Below are 13,011 nucleotides of genomic sequence, written 5' to 3'. Positions count from 1 at the left end.
ACAAGTAACTGAAGGAACGACAGAAGAGGATGCAGAGCAGAAGGTTAAAGATGCAACTCCTCTGATCATGGCCAAGCAACAACTGCTGAACGGCCTTGACAACAATGAGGAGATGAAAGCGCTTATGAAGATAATGGGCAAGATCATTGTGCTCTGTAGAATGATTGTCTCTTTATTTGCAATGTATGTAGCGCTCGTGATGTATTCAGTGGCTATGATATGAGCACTTTGCTGACACTAGTAATGAATGAAACCTGTTTAGCAGGCTGGGCGTAGTGTTGTGAACATTTAATGATTTCTATTAAAGGAAATCGAGGGGTATCCCCTTTTGCTCATAAATAAATAAATAGCGGAGGCCCTTTTGCTAATAAATAAATAAATTAGCAGAGGCCCTGTCGGGTCAGCTTTGTTCCCGTTCAAAGACGTCGACCAAATTGCAATCCAACAGCAAACTATGTCATCAAATACAAGTTTCACAGCCAAATATGAGTACAACTAAACAACAATGTCATCATATTTTAGTCGTCATACAATCACCAAACACAAATCAACATACATAATAAGTGATGTTCTCACAGTAAAATACTAAACAACAACTTCATCAAGTTTCAGTTGTCATAGCAAACACAATTTCACATAGTAGATAAAAAGTCGTCTTCTCATAGGCAAAAACGACAAAAGCAATCTAATCATCATCTGCAGCAACAGCGTCAACATCGTCGCCATGTGTATCAGTCTGAATCATAATTCCCCCCAGTGTCATCTTCTTCTTCATCCTCAATGTCCTCGAACGTTGGCGTCTTATTGATCAACTCCCGTATGTCCACAGCCCGACAGGGAATCTTTTCGCCAGTGTTATTGATGCGATGGTTCTCAAAGATATTAGGAACATCTGTGTAATCTTCTACATCAGGAGCAGTGTAAGCATCATCTTGTTGTGCAACTTCATTAAATGAATTCCTCTGCTCAAACCTTTGCAATACTCTCCAGTCATCGCTACATGCATATGTGTCTTCCAAGAAAAATATCTGTGTTGCTTGATTTGCCAAAATAAAAGGCTCGTCGGTCTGGTATGCTGCCTTGACATTGATGGATTTGAAATAATCATTAGCGCTGGGTTTTGCGATCCTGGAAAACAGGTTATACCATGTCGGGTGGTTGGTGCGACATATGCCAACGGGTGGCTTATCATTGTGGGTGCCAATAAGACGTCGCCGGTGCCTGGAACGGGATGAGGCGTAGACATGCACGCCGGCGGATCTTACCCAGGTTCGGGGCTCTCCGAGGAGATAACACCCCTAGTCCTGCTCTGCGGGGTCTCCGCATGATCACTAGATCGGTAAAGGTAGCTACAATCGCTCCTAGAGCTGTTGGGTTCAAGGGAGAAGAAGAACAAGGCTAGCTCTCTCTTCTCTGTATCTATGGTGTGTGTGCTATGCTTAGAAGCCAACCCTTTGCATGGGTGCTCCGGGGGGTTTATATAGGCCTACCCCCCGGGGGTACAATGGTAATCCTGCTGGGCACTGGTCCCAGCCGTCAGTGTCTACGCTCGCCGGCTTCTCCGCCGGCTGTTGGGTCCCGCCGACTGGTGGGTCCCGCCGGCTGCCGGCTTCTTGGTCGACAGGCCGGCCCCACCGCCTAGGGTCTTGTCGGCGGCTGCTTACTGTAGCCTCGCCCTTGATGATGAGGGCTTCGTTGAGGTAAGCGTGGCTACAGTTGGCCGCCTCGGGAGCTCTCACTGTAGCCTTACCTCGTCTTGTCTCCTTAATGTGGCACATGCTTCGAGGGAGGGGGTAGCCGGCTTCTGGGGGCCGGCTACGCCCTTGGCCGACTGGGGGAGGCCGGGCCGCCTTCACGCCTCTCTCTGGCTGAAGGGGCCCGCCGCCCGTGGGCCGTACGGGAGTCTGTCGTGGATGACGTTGAGGCTAGCATGGCTACAGTGGCGAGCCGTACGGGAGACAGCCGTCCCGTACGGCCTCCTGTAGCCATGCCCGCCCCGGGCTTCGGGGGTAGTGGGCCGCACTGTGGCCACACCCCGTCTTGTCACCGTTATGTGGGTGTAGCTTTGGTGGTTGTGGTCTCGGCCGACTTCTTGGAGTCGGCGCTCTTTGAGGCCGGCTTCCTGGTGTCGGCCACCCCACGGATATCCTGGGGGAGATTGCTGAGGCTGGTCCGCCTCCCGTGAGTCGGCTTCAGGGTTAGCCGGCCAGGGGAGGTGGTCCAATGCTTGGAGTGCTTGGAGGCCCAAAGGCCTGACAATTTTTCAGAAGAACCAGGGGTAGTCGGTTAGGCTACCCGTGGCCATTTACTCCGACAGTAGTCCCCGAAGCTGATTGGGCTTCGAGGTGGAGTAGGAGTCGAGAAGTTCGATCAGCTTCCTATCTTGACAAGTCGGCAGCTGGGAGCCGGCTTTGGTTAGGCGTGCCGCCTTGGTCGAAAGCTCCGGAGTCGGAGGGCGGGAGCTCGCCAGTGCGTGCACCGGGCCGCGGGCCGGCCACTTGCCGTCTGCGAACCACGTGGCCCCTCTTGGCCGGAAAGCCTGCCAGCCCACGCGCGCGACGGGACGTCGCCGCAGGGCGGGGGCCCGCCACGTCCACGCCCGGGCCGAGGCGCGGATTGTCTGCATCCCGAAACCGCCCGCACGTCTCCTTGCGGCAGTTTCGGCTCGCCTTTAGGGCGCAATAATCGCGAGGCGTGGGGGGAATGGGTGCAGTTAATCCCCACGTCTCCCCCCATGTCCGGCCTCCCCGGCCTTGCCTCACGAAACTATAAGTAGGGGGAGGTGGAGGGCGGCAGGCCCTCGCACGCTCCTCCTACTTCCACCATCTTCTTCGCTCGCCGTTTCTTGCAACAGCGCCTCGCCGCCGCGCTCTTCCACCACACGTCTCTCCGCCGCCGCGCTCGTTTTCGCCATGCCTCCCGCCACGGAGCAGTATGGCGGGGATTGGGATGGCTCCAACATCCACGAGGATCACGTCGAGTTCCTCCGCAATACGCGGCGCCTGCCCAGCGCGGACAAGGTGGAGGTCCGTCTCGTGCCGGCGAAGGAAATTACGCTGGAGTCGCGGGAGGGCAAGCGGGTGGTCTTCCGCTCGCACTTCTTGCGCGGCATCGGCCTGCCAGTGAGCGCCTTCTTCCGCTCCTGGCTCGACTTCTACCAGCTCCAGCCGCACCATCTCACCCCAAACACGGTGGTGCTGCTATCAGCCTTCATCACCCTGTGCGAGGGCTACCTCGGCGTCCTCCCCACCCTCGGGCTCTGGGGGGAGTTCTTCCAGTCGAAGCTGGGCACGCGCATGCAAGGCGTGCTGGCTCAGACTGGCGCCTTCATCGCGTCGCGGAGGTCGGTCGCTGACAACCCCTTCCCCGTCATCACGCTGATCCAATCGGTGAACAAGTGGCAAAAGTCGTACTTCTATGTGCGGAACATCGCCCCGCGGGGCGACTACATCAACCTGCCGGCTTACGTAGCCGGCCCGCCGGCAGGCAGGCGGCCCCAGTGGTCCTTCCGGGCCGTGACTCTGACGCCGGATGGGTCCGCAGCCGTCACCCGAGTGCGAGAGATGACCCCGTCGGAGGGCCTGACGGGGCCCGACCTTCTGGCCGCCTTCGTCACGCGCCGGGTTCTTCCGCTCTAGAGCCGTCCTCATCCGATCTGTCAGATGAGCGGCCAGCTCCATCCGAGCCGGATGTGCACCAAGGACATGCCGCACGCGGAGGTCGCCTATATGGTGAACTACCTCGCGAACTGCAAATTCTCCGAAGAGTGGCAGTTCGGCATGGAGCCATACAGTCGAGCCAATCCACCGCCCACGGTATGCTCTCCTTGTTCCTTCTTTTTCTCTTAACTTTGTTGCCGAGTTCCTCTTGGCCGACTCTGACTTAGCCGGCTTGCTTTTCGACAGAGCCCTCTTCTTCGGCCGGCCGGCGGGTCAGACACGGAGCGTCGATTCATCCCCGGCCGGACGGAACACGATCTGGAGGACCCCGACTTGGGGGCGGCCGGCATGGACGACAACATCGAGCCGGGTGGTGGCCAAGCCGGCGGCGAAGCAGGCGGCTCTGGGCTCGGAGTCACCTTCGACGACTGGCCGGACGACGATGAGGCCGAAGTCGCCCCGCGCCGCCAGCCGGCATCTGGACGCGGCGCGGGTTCCTCCGCTGCACCGCCTGCTCGGGGCGGAGGGCAGCAACCAGGCGGGAGGAGGCGGCCGCGAAGGCGGCCCGCTTCCGCAAGACGGTGAAGCAACCGCAGACCGTGTCGGCGTAAGTTCGAATTTTTCTTTGTATACTCTTTTTCTTTCTTTTCTCTGGTGGTTCCTGAACCCTTATCTTTTTCTCCAAACGATCAGAGCTCCGTAGTCGCTTGAGCGGGGGGCTGCCGCCTCCGTCGTCGAGTCGTCGAGGGGGTCTGGGAGCACCACTCGGCGCGTGGACCCCCGTGCCGACCTTCAGGAGGCGACAGAATGGAACGCGCGGGAGGCGCGGGCGGAGCGAGAGGCACGAGAGGAGGAGGCACGGAAGGCGGCCGCCGCTCAGGCGGCGCGGGAGGAGGAGGCGGCGAAGGCGCTCGCTGACGCCGCTGCCAGGGCCCAAGCGGAGGCTGCAGCCGCGGCGACGGCGGAGGAGGTTTTGATGGTTACCCCGCCGCGCGTCATGGCGCCTGGGGACATGGAGCCCTCGCCAGAGGGAGCCAGCGGCGACCAGCCAGGGCTGGGGAGAGACGACGACGTCATCATCCTGGAGAGGGCGCCGGTGCCGACCCCGCCAACTGGGGCGGCTCAAGGCGGCCGGCCTGATCCGCCGCCTGCTCAGTCGGCGGGGGGCGAGCTGGCCGCGAGGACTGAGATGGCAGTCCGGATGCCGTCGAGCCGGCGCGCGGGGAAGGCTGCGTCGGAGCCACAGAAGGCCGCGTCGAAGCCGCTGCCGGCCGTGGGCTCTAGCTCGTCGGCCCAGGATGCGGAGGTGGCCAGCGCTACCTCGGGGTGGACGCCAGGCGAAGGGACGGCCGTGATGAACGTGGCTGCGCAGGACGTCCGGACCTGGCTCCAGGGCCAAGCCGTGGCGCTGAGGCAGTTCACCGACGAGTTCCTTGCGACGTGGGCGGCCATCCGGGTTAGTCTTCCCATCTTGCTTCTTCTTGATCTTGATTTCTTCTTGATCTTGATTCCTTCTTGATCTTGATCTCTTCTTGATCTTGATTTCTTCTTGACCTTGATTTCTTCCGTGGGGGCGCGTCAGCGCACCCACTGGGTGTAGTCCCCGAGTTCCGAGTCGGCTGCTGAGCAGGCGGCTTGGAACTTCTTAGTGGATTTGTCTTTGCTATTCTTGTTCTTACTTCGATCTTCTGTCTATCTTGCAGGACTACCACAATCTTCGTGTGGCCGCCTTCAACTCCCAGGCTCGGGAGCTGACCCAGAAGACCGCCGACCTTACTGAGAGCCGAGGTACGTTCTTTGTTCTTTATCTCATGTGGGGGCGCGTCAGCGCACCCACTGGGTGTAGTCCCCGAGATTCGGGCCGACTGCTGAGCAGTCGGGTCGGATCTTCCTTGACGACTTCCTCTTACTGTTCTTTCTTTTTCTGCCGTCTCTGTAGCGGCCAACGCCGGTCTGAGGGCACAGCTGGGGGAGTCTCAGACCGCCCTTCGTGCCAAGGATGCCGAACTCGCCGCCTTGGTGCAGGAACGCGACCGCCTGGCCAAGAAGTTGGCCGACCAGGAGGAAGGCCACAAGGCGGCTCTAAAGGCGGTGCAGGACCGCGAAGCCGCCCTCCAGGCCGAGTACGAGACGGAGGCGGCTGGCTGGGCTGAAGCCAGGCAAACTTTGATCTCTGGCTATGGTCAGATCGAAGATCTGGTTGACGGTAAGCCGCCTACCTCTTTGTCCTTTCTTGCCATCTGCCACTTTTGGTTCGTTTTCTGACTTTGGTGCTCTTTTCTTCTTGTCTTCTTCTCTCCTGCGCAGAATATTTCCCTGGCTATTCTACCGCCGCCAACCAGACCATTGAGGCCCGCAGCCAGGCGCGAAGGCAGGCTGGCTTCGAGATTTCGCCAACCGCCGGCCGCTCGCTGGAGGAGCAGCTCTTAGCGATCCAGGCTCGTATCCAGCCGGCTCACCGACTGCTCCGCCGGCTTCAGTGTGCCGGGGCGCAAGTCTTGGCCGCCCTCTGGCCCGGCCAAGTGGTTCCTCGCACCCCCAGTCGGACTGCCGACTGGCTGGAGGTGGCAGTCGGCCGCTTCGAAGCCTGGAAGGCCTCGGCGGCTCGCTCCAGCACCAGGCGGGCGCTGGAGTTCGTCAAGGCCTGGTATCCCGGCCTGAGCCTGGATCAGCTGGCTACCTGGCGGCAGCAAGCCGACATGGAGCTGGAGCCGGCGCGGCCGGCTATCATTCGGCGGGCTTCGGCGATCGCCGACTACACCGACACCAGCGTCTTCGCCCCCGAGGTAGACGACAATGGTGTCGCCCAGCCGGAGGAGTGGTTCGGGCTGAACCCGGCGGACGGTGAAGACTCGGCGGAGGAGATCGACTCCAGCGACGAGGGTGAAGAAGAGGAGGAGGAGGGTGAAGACGCCGAGCCGGCTGGTGGAGCAGCCGGCCAGCCTCAGCCTGACCGCACCTCCAGCACCACGTCGCGCGCGAGTGCGTCGCCTGCCGTTGGTGGTGATCAAGCCGAGACCCGCTAGGCGGCCACTCCTTCAGCCGGCGAGGCCGCCTTCACCGACCAGCTCGGCCTCCGCACCGCGCCTTAGTCTGCCATCTTTTGTTTTCCTGTCTTGTTACTTTTGGAACAATGTTTGGTTAAGTCTGCACAATTCCACCCACTGGGTGTATTCGAACTTATGTCTGTTGCCAGCCTGTTGGGGGCTTTATATGTATATATAACTTATGCATGCATTTGGCCTTTCCTTGTACTTTGCTGTTTATCCTTCCGCTGTTTCCTTTGCCGCCCTCCCTTGGTTGCCGCCTCCCCAGTCCAACAGTTGCTCTGCAATCTGTAGCTGGAGGAGTGCTTGGCCAATTGGGGGGAGTACTTTAGCTTTGCTGGACTAAAGCTAAGTGTTTAGGAAGCCGGCCAGCCGGCTGTTTTGACAGCCGGCAGGCATGTTTGGAGGCCGTCTCTTTGCTATATAGGTTCGTTGTTCCTTAGCCATTTTTCGTGTGGGCATCCTTTCTGCCTTCCCTCTTGCTAGTCGGACATTCGGTTCTTCGAGCTGCGACTTTCAACAAGAGGGGACTCGGGAGCCGGCACACTACTTTTCTGACTTCAGGTAGAACTTTCAATATAGCTCAAGGCGGCCAATCCCCGGGCCGACTAGTCGAACCCGGTGCCAGACAAGAATTCAAATGTAATAATACATTCATGGATATGACACTTGTCATTCATAGATAAACAAAGGCAGTCCCCGAGTACTGTTCGGGGGGCCTGTTGGTTTGTACTTAATACAAAAGGGTAGCATGATACATACTGCTTTCAACTGTAAAATTGTCTCAGGAGGCTTGCGTTCCATTGTCGCTCCGACTCCTTGCCGGAGTCGTCTCTCTTGCGTGCTCTTGGTTTTTGCGCGTCGATCAAGTAGTAGGAGTCGTTGCCGAGTGCCTTGCTGACGACGAAGGGGCCTTCCCAAGGGGCCGAGAGCTTGTGCTGGCCGGCTGTTCGCTGGATCAGCCGGAGCACAAGGTCGCCCTCTTGGAAAGATCTTGGCTTGACCTTGCGGTTGTAGTAGCGGCGCAGCCCTTGCTGGTAGATGGCGGACCGGCTGAGTGCTAACAGCCGGCCTTCTTCCAGGAGGTCGATGCCGTCTTCTCTTGCTTCCTTGGCCTCCTCCTCCGTGTACATGGTGATCCGAGGTGAGTCGAACTCGATGTCTGTTGGGATGACAGCCTCGGCACCGTACACGAGGAAAAATGGAGTGAAGCCGGTTGACTTGTTGGGTGTAGTGCGCAGGCTCCAGAGGATAGCCGACAGCTCATCAAGCCAGCAGCCGGCCGATCGCTCCAGTGGTACAACTAGTCGAGGCTTGATGCCGGAGAGGATGAGTCCATTTGCTCGCTCCACCTGGCCGTTTGACTGCGGGTGGGCAACGGACGCTAAGTCCAGTCGGATGCCCTGCGTCACGCAGAAACGTGCCAGTGCTCCTTTGGCGAAGTTTGTGCCGTTGTCGGTGATGATGCTGTGCGGCACGCCGTACCGAGTGGTGATGTCGGTGATGGATGTCACGGCAGTCGGCCCATTCAGCTTCTTAATTGGCTTTGCTTCGATCCACTTTGTGAACTTGTCCACAGCGACCAGTAGATGTGTCAAGCCGCCGCGGGCTGTCTTGAAAGGGCCCACCATGTCCAGTCCCCAGACGGCAAAAGGCCAGGTGAGGGGGATGGTCTTGAGGGCAGAAGCCGACAGGTGTTGCTTGGAACTAAAAACTTGGCATCCTCTGCAGCTCTTGACTATTTCTTTAGCATCCTCCAAGGCAGTCGGCCAGAAGAAACCATGGCGGAAAGCCTTGGCCACGAGTGATCTTGAGGCTGCGTGGTGGCCACATTCGCCTTGGTGGATGTCTTTGAGGATTGCCACTCCTTTTTCTGGCTCAACACAACGCTGGAAGACTCCAGTGACGCTGCGCTTCACAAGCTCTCTATTGATTATTGTGTATGCTGCGGCTCGTTGTTGCACTAGTCTTGCTGAGATCTCATCAGCCGGCAGCTCTCTGCTGACTAGGAACTTGAGGATGGGCTGGGCCCATGACGGAGCTGTGACTTCTTCTTCTGTTAATGTAGCCACCATGACTCGGGTGGGTGGGTTGGGTGGCGTGGAATTGGAGTTGGCCACTACTTCTTGTGTCGTTGCAGTCCCCGGGCCGACTGCTGCAGTCCCCGGGCCGACTGCTGCAGTCCCCGGGCCGGGTTCTGAAGTCTCCGGGCCGGGTGCGACTACGGCAATCCCCGGGCCAGTTGTCGAAGTCCCCGTGCCGCCTGCGGGGTTTCTCCAGTCGGATCCGGCTGTATCTGGCGCAGGCGGTACAAAGATGGAATCCGACTCTGGAGACGGCTTGATGGACGGCTTGAGGAGGCGCCGGAGGGAGACGCCAGTCGGTATGGCTTGTCGGGTGGAGCCGATCCGTGCTAGGGCATCTGCTTGGTCGTTGTCGGCCCTTGGCACGTGAAGGAACTCACACCCTTTGAAGTATCCGCTGATCTGTTGGACGAGGAATCGATAGCTCGTCATGTTCGCGTCCTTGGCGTCCCAGTCGCCAGACGATTGCTGGACCACCAAGTCTGAGTCACCGTAGCACAGGATCCGGCGTATGCCGAGCTCTTTGGCTAGCCGGAGCCCATGTACGAGCACCTCGTACTCGGCCACGTTGTTGGAGGCGGCGAAGTGGACCTGCAGCGTGTACTTGAGCTTGTCGCCTTTGGGAGAGGTAAGGACGATGCCGGCTCCCAAGCCAGTGCGCATCTTGGACCCGTCAAAGTGCATCCGCCAATGGGTAGAGTCGGGAGCCGGCGGTAGGTACTGGGTCTCGGCCCAATCGACGAGGAAGTCGGCCAATGCTTGCGACTTGATGGCGGTGCGGGGTTGGTAGAAGATTGTGTAGGGCGCCAATGCGATGGCCCATTTAGCCACCCGGCCGGATGCATCCTGGCTGCCTATGATCTCGGCGAGCGAGGCAGTGCACACGACCGTGATAGGGTGCTCTTGGAAGTAGGGCTTCAGTTTCTTGGCAGCGAAGTACACCCCATAGCACATCTTCTGGTAGTGCGGGTAGTTTTGCTTTGAGCTGGATAACACTTCGCTGAGATAGTACACCGGCCTCTGGACTAGCTGGGCTCGGCCTTCCTCCGGGCGCTGGACCACAACAACAGTGCTGACGACTCGGCTAGTCGCGGCGATGTAGAGGAGCATGGGCTCCTTCTCAGTCGGCGCCGCCAGGACAGGCGGAGTGGTCAGCATTTTCTTCAACTCATGGAAGGCTTGGTCGGCTTGGTCGTTCCACTCGAAGTGAGTGGACTTCTTCATGAGTCGGTACAGGGGGAGAGCCTTCTCTCCTAGTCGGCTGATAAAACAATTCAGGGAGGCTAAGCAGCCAGTGAACTTCTGCACATCTCGTAGCTTGGTGGGAATCTCCATCCTCTCGATGGCCTTGATCTTGACAGGGTTGCATTCAATGCCGCGTTCGGAGACCAGGAAGCCTAGCAGCTGGCCGGCTGGCACTCCGAACACGCACTTCTCGGGGTTGAGCTTGATTTGGAATCGGCGCAAGTTGGCGAATGTTTCTTTCAGGTCTTCCAGCAAGGTACCGCGCTTCTCTGTCTTCACCACAATGTCGTCTACATAGATGTGGGCATTTCTGCCAAGTTGTTTCAAGAGGCATTTCTGCATGCAACGCTGAAAAGTGGCACCGGCATTCCTCAAGCCGAATGTCATAGTCAGGTAGCAGAAAGCTCCAAAGGGTGTGATGAAGGCAGTCTTCAGGCGGTCAACTGGGTCCAACTTGATCTGATGGTACCCTGAGTAAGCATCCAAAAAACTTAACAGCTCGCATCCGGCTGTGGAGTCTATTACTTGGTCAATCCGTGGCAGAGCAAACGGATCCTTTGGGCAGGCCTTGTTCAAGCTGGTGTAGTCTATACACATACGCCACTTGTTATTCTTCTTTAGAACCAGAACTGGGTTGGCAAGCCATTCTGGAAAGAACACTTCCATGATAAAGCCAGCGGCAAGGAGCCGGGCTATCTCTTCTCCCACAATTCTTCGCTTCTCTTCTGACAGTCGGCGGAGGGGTTGCTTGACCGGCTTCGCGTCAGCGCGGACATGTAATTTGTGCTCGGCGAAATCCTTCGGGACACCCGGCATGTCCTTTGGGGACCATGCGAAAATGTCTCGATTCTCACGGAGGAAGTCGACGAGCTCGCCTTCCTATTTACTGTCCAAGTTCGCCCCAATGACAGCGAACCTCTCCGGGTTCTGCGGGTCCAGAGGTATCTTCTTCGTCTCTTTGGCAGGCTGGAAGGAGCCCTGCGCATCACAATCTTTGGGGTTGGGGGACAAGGCCGGCTGCTTGCCGGCCATGGCCACAACCCGTTCCAACATCTTCTTCTCTTCTGCCACCACGAGGGACTCGGCCAGCCGGCTGCTGGCCATGGCGCACTCGATGGACTTCTTGTAATCACCGGCTACCGTGATGATCCCCTTCGAGCTCGGCATCTTCATCTTCAGGTAGGCGTAGTGGAGCACAGCCATGAACTTGGCCAGAGCAGGTCGGCCAAGCAGAGCATGATAAGGGCTTTCCAAATCCACTACCTTGAACCAGATTGCTTCTCAGCAAAAATGATCTTTGTCTCCAAAGAGAACATCCATTTTGATCTTGCCGATTGGGGAGCAAGACAAGCCGGGGACGATACCATGGAAGACGGTGCGGCTCGGCATGAGCTGCTTTGCTTTGATGTTCAGCTTCTCCATGGTATCACGGTACAGTATGTTGATACTGCTTCCGCCATCTATCAGGACGCGGGAGAATCGGGCAGCTCGCCTCTCCGTCGCGAGGGTGACATCCAAGACCATTGCATAGGAGCCAGGAGAGGGCATCACCTCTGGGTGGTCGGCCTGGCTCCAGCTGATTGGCCTCTCTGACCAGCGCATGAACTCGGGGGTGCTGGAGGCGACTGCATTAACTTCTTGATGCTGTCGGCGTTGACTGCGCTTGTCGTCGGCTTGACAGGTGAAGACGACGTAGGCGGCGTGCTCTTCGGGGAATTCGTCTTGGATGGCGCCGACTGCCGGCCGAGCCGCCGACTGCTAGGGGGCTGGAGGCGGCGGACCGGGAGGCAGAGGCGGCAACATCCCCTCGCCCTTGGTGATGCGGGTAAGCCAATGGCATTTCCGGGTTGTGTGGTTGGACGGCTTCGCGCCGCTGTGGAATTTGCAGGGGGCATCAAGAGCCTGCTCGTAGGAGAAGGCCGGCTGCCAAGGCGGCCTGCCACCCTTCTTCTTGGGAGCGGGCCGTTCCTCGGGCTGCTCATCTTCAATGGTGGCCACCTGCCGACTGGAGGAAGTCGGCATGGGGGCCTTGCGCTTGTGGTCGTTCTGGTAGGGGCGCCGATTAGGGTCGCCAGCCGGCGTCTTGGGCGCCGGAGCAATCACCTTCCCTGAGGCGTCTACTCGGAGCTCGGTCTTCATTGAGGAGTCGGCTGTGGCGTACTTGTCTGCGATGACCAGCAACTCGTCGAGGGTAGCCGGCTCGTCGCAGAGGAGTCGGTGCTTGAGGAGGGTGCCCTCTCGGCACCCGGCGGTGAAGTACTCGATGGCCTGGACCTCATGCACCCCCTCGCAGGAGTTGCGAAGCTCGGCCCACCGCGTGAGGTAGTCGCGGGTCGACTCGTTGGGCCCTTGGACGCAGAGGGAGAGCTGGCGAGGCTTGGGAGACCGCTTGTAGGTGCTGGTGAAGTTGCGGACGAAGACTTCTGTGATGTCCAGCCAACTGTTGATGCTGTAGGGCTTGAGGCTGTTGAGCCATGTGCGCTCCGTGCCTTGCAGCATGAGGGGGACGTACTTCACGGCGACGCGCCGATTGCCGTTGGCTATGCTGACGGCCGTGGAGTAGTCGATGAGCCAATCTTCCGGCTTCACTGAGCCGTTGTACTTGGGCGTGTCTCTGGGGAGCGAGAACCCTTTGGGGAAGGGCTCGTCGCGGATGCGGGGGCCAAAACATGGCGGGCCGACATCGTCTTCTTCTTCTAACGCCAAGGATCGAGCAAGGCGGTCGATCCTGTGGCGGGCGTCGTTCTCGCCGACTCCTTCTCGGCGGCCGAGTCGGTCACCAAGAGTCGGGTGTGTGATAGGTGGCGGAGTGAGGCGTCTTTCTCTTCGAGGCGGGGGAGGAGGCAGATTTCCTTGGTGCTCTACTGCTCGAGGGCGGCCCTCCGCGTCGCGCTCGATGGTGATGCGAGTCCGGCTGTGGCTGGCAGCCGGCTCCTTGTCTTTCTTCTGGCGCGCGCCACTCGCAGTCGGTGAGCG

Source organism: Triticum aestivum, chromosome 2D (assembly GCF_018294505.1).
Source record: "Triticum aestivum cultivar Chinese Spring chromosome 2D, IWGSC CS RefSeq v2.1, whole genome shotgun sequence".
Taxonomy (NCBI): domain Eukaryota; kingdom Viridiplantae; phylum Streptophyta; class Magnoliopsida; order Poales; family Poaceae; genus Triticum; species Triticum aestivum.
This window is presented reverse-complemented; position numbering follows the sequence as displayed.